Source organism: Triticum dicoccoides, chromosome 5B, assembly GCF_002162155.2.
Source record: "Triticum dicoccoides isolate Atlit2015 ecotype Zavitan chromosome 5B, WEW_v2.0, whole genome shotgun sequence".
Classification (NCBI taxonomy): domain Eukaryota; kingdom Viridiplantae; phylum Streptophyta; class Magnoliopsida; order Poales; family Poaceae; genus Triticum; species Triticum dicoccoides.
Window position 1 is genome coordinate 302551021 of NC_041389.1, and position 4347 is coordinate 302555367.

Genomic DNA, 4347 nt, shown 5'->3' on the forward strand with positions numbered 1-4347 from the left:
CTTGCTGCTCCTACTTGCAATTATTATGAGAGAGGAACTATTTCTCCACCTCTCTATGTTTGCCACACTATGAAATTGCAAGAAACTGCTTATACTATGCATTGGCCTTTACTATGTGTGCATGAATTGTTCTTTTATGACATGCCGATGCATAGGAAGAGAGTTAGACTTCGTTGTTGCATGATTTATGTTACTTTGTGCTCATTACTAAATTACAAATCATTGTTAATTAAAATTGGCTTTGATATACCTTGGGATCTGGGTGGATCCATTACTTGAGCACTATATGCCTAGCTTAATGGCTTTAAAGAAAGCGCTGCCAGGGAGACAAGCCGGAAGTTTTAGAGAGTCATTTATTTCTGTTGAGTGCTTTCATATAGTTTAAAAACAAAAAAATAAAGAGGGGAACCTAAAAACTTTTCAAAAAGGAAAGTGAAAGTGAGAAAGACAAGCATTGTTGAAGTGGGAGCTAGCCTTGAACTTTGTTCATGCTCATGGAAACTTTGTGAATCTTGATTACAGAAACTTTTCAACAAAAATAATTATCCCCTTGTATAATTCCATTGTATTATAAAAATAATGTGCCAAGGTTTGCCTTTAGGATGTTTACAATGCTTGTTGGTTTATACGGTACAGGACAGAAACTTTGGATGTAGTGCGCGATTTTACATTTTTAACTGGAATGCCAAATTGTTCTGATTCCTTTTGAACTTTCTTTCTATACAACTTTTTTATTTTTCCTAATTTTGGTAGAATGTTTGGGGTACGAGAAGTATTGTGATTGTTCAGATTGCTACAGACTGTTCTGTTTTTGACAGATTCTGTTTTTGATGCATAGTTTGCTTGTTTTGATCAATCTATTAATTTATATCAGTGGATTAAGCCATGGAAAAGCTATATTACAGTAGACACAATGCAAAAAAAATATGAATTGGTTTGCTACAGTACTTAGAGTAGTGATTTGCTTTATTATACTAACGGATCTTACCAAGTTTTCTATTGAAGTTTTGTGTGGATGTAGTGTCTAATCGAGGATGTCTCGATATGAGGAAAAGGAAGAGAGGCAAGAACTCAAGCTCGGGGATGCCCGAGGCACCCCAAGTAAATATTCAAGGAGACTCAAGCGTCTAAGCTTGGGGATGCCCCGGAAGGCATCCCCTCTTTCTTCAACAAGTATCGGTATGTTTTCGAATTCGTTTCGTTCATGCATTATGTGCGAGTCTTGGAGCGCCTTTTGCATTTATTTTTCAGTTTTCTTTTATGCACCATGCTGGTATGAGATTGTCCTTGGTTGATTTATAGAGTGCTCATTGCACTTCACTTAAATCTTTAGAGTATGGCTTTATAGAATGCTTCATGTGCTTCACTTATATCATTCGAAGTTTGGATTGCCTGTTTCTCTTCACATAGGAAACCGCCATTTGTAGAATGATCTTTTGCTTCACTTATAATTGTTAGAGCGTGGGCATATCTTTTGTAGAAAGAATTCAACTCTCTTGCTTCACTTATATCTATTTAGAGAGATGACAGGAATTGGTCATTCACATGGTTAGTCATAAAATCCTACATAAACTTGTAGATCACTGAATATGACAGGTTTGATTCCTTGCAATAGTTTTGCGATATAAAGGTGGTGATATTAGAGTCATGCTAGTTGAGTAATTGTGAAATTGAGAAATACTTGTGTTGAGGTTTGCAAGTCCCGTAGCATGCACGTATGGTGAACCGTTATGTAACGAAGTTGGAGCATGAGGTGCTCTTTGATTGCTTTCCTTATGAGTGGCAGTCGGGGACGAGCAATGGTATTTTCCTACCAATCTGTCCCTGTAGGGGCATGTGTAGTAGTACTGTGCTTCAAGGGCTAAGTAGACTTTTGCAATAAGTATATGAGTTCTTTATGCCTAATGTGAGTCCATGGATATACGCACACTCACCCTTCCACTTTGCTAGCCTCTATTGTGCCATGCAACTTTCGCCGGTATCATGAACCCATTATTTACCTTCCTCAAAACAGCCACCATACCTACCTATTATGGAATTTCCATAGCCATTCTGAGATATATTGCCATGCAACTTCCATCATCATCATATACATGACTTGAGCATTCATTGTCATATTGCTTTGCATGATCGTAAGATAGCTAGCATGATGTTTTCATGGCTTGTCCGTTTTTTGATGTCATTGCTATGCTAGATCATTGCACATCCTGGTACACCGCCGGAAGCATTCATATAGAGTCATATCTTTGTTCGAGATATCGAGTTGTAATATTGAGTTGTAAGTAAATAAAAGTGTGATGATCATCATTATTAGAGCATTGCCCCAGTGAGGAAAGGATGAAGGATACTATGATTCCCCCACAAGTCGGGATGAGACTCCGGACTTTATGAAAAATAAAAGAGGCCAAAGAAGCCCACCAAAAAATATAAAAATAAAAAGAATGAAAAAAAGGAAAATAACAAAAATATGAGAGAAAAAGAGAGAAGGGGCAATGTTACTATCATTTTACCACACTTGTGCTTCAGATTAGCACCATGTTCTTCATAGAGAGAGTCTCCTATGCTTTCACTTTCATATACTAGTGGGAATTTTTTATTATAGAACTTGGCTTGTATATTTCGGTGATGGGCTTCCTCAAATGCCCGAGGTCTTCATGAGCAAGCAAGTTGGATGCACACCCACTTAGTTTCCAGTTTGAGCTTGCATACACTTATAGCTCTTAGTGCATCCATTGCATGGCAATCCCTACTCACTCACATTGATATCTATTGATGGGCATCTCCATAGCCCGTTGATATGCCTAGTTGATGTGAGACTATCTTCTCCCTTTTGTCCTCACAACCACCACCATATACCACCATAGTGCTATGTCCATGGCTTGCGCTCATGTATTGTGCAAGAGTTGAAAAAGCTGAAGCGCGTTAAAAAGTATGAACCAATTTCTTGGCTCGTCATCGGGGTTGTGCATGATGGGAGTATTTTGTGTGACGAAGATGGAGCATAGCTAGACTATATGATTTTGTAGGGATGAGCTTTCTTTGGCTATGTTATTTCGATAAGACATAATTGCTTGGTTGGTATGCTTGAAGTATTATTGTTTTTATGTCAAATGATAGACTATTGCCTTGAATCATTCATGTCTTAATATTCATGCCATGATTAGACATATGATCAAGATTATGCTAGGTAGCATTCCACATCAAAAATTATCTTTTTTTATTATTTACCTACTCGAGGACGAGCAGGAATTAAGCTTGGGATGCTGATATGTCTCCGTCGTATCTATAATTTTTGATTGTTCCATGCCAATATTATTCAACTTTCATATACTTTTGGCAACTTTTTATACTATTTTTGGGACTAACATATTGATCCAGTGCCCAGTGCCAGTTCCTGTTTGTTGCATGTTTTATGTTTCGCAAAAACCCAATATCAAACAGAGTCCAAACGGGATAAAACGGACGAAGAATTATTTTGGAATATTTGTGATTTTTGGGAGGAAGAATCAACGTGAAACGATGCCCGAGGTGGCCACGAGAGTGGCCCATGCCACCCCTCCAAGGGGGCGCGCCCCCTATCTCGTGGGCCACCCGTAAGGCGGTTGATGCCCTTCTTTGGCCACAATAAAGCTATTTTTTGGAAAACAATCTGGGCGAAGGTTTCAGTCCAATCGGAGTTACGGATCTCCAGATATAAAGGAAACGGTGCGAGGGCAGAATTCCATAACGCAGAACCAGAGAGATATATCCAATCTCGGAGGGGCTCTCGCCCCTCCCACGCCATGGGAGCCAAGGACCAGAGGAGAAACCCTTCTCCCATCTAGGGAGGAGGTCAAGGAAGAAGAAGAAGAAGAAGGGGGGCTCTCTCCCCCTTGCTTCCGGTGGCGCCGGAACGCTGCCGGGGGCCATCATCATCACCGTGATCTTCACCAACACCTCCACCATCTTCACCAACATCTCCATCACCTTCCCCCATCTATATTCAGCGGTCCACTCTCCCGCAACCCGCTGTACCCTCTACTTGAACATGGTGCTTTATGCTTCATATCATTTTCAAATGATGTGTTGCCATCCTATGATGTCTGAGTAGATTTCCGTTGTCCTATTGGTGGTTGATGAATTGCTATGATTGATTTAATTTTCTTGTGGTTATGTTGCTATCCTTTGGTGCCCATCATATGAGCGCGCGCGTGGATCACACCATAGGGTTAGTTGTATGTTGATAGGACTATGTATTGGAGGGCTAGAGTGACAGAAGCTTCAACCTAGCATAGAAATTGATGCATACGGGATTGAAGGGGGACCAATATATCTTAATGCTATGGTTGGGTTTTACCTTAATGAACG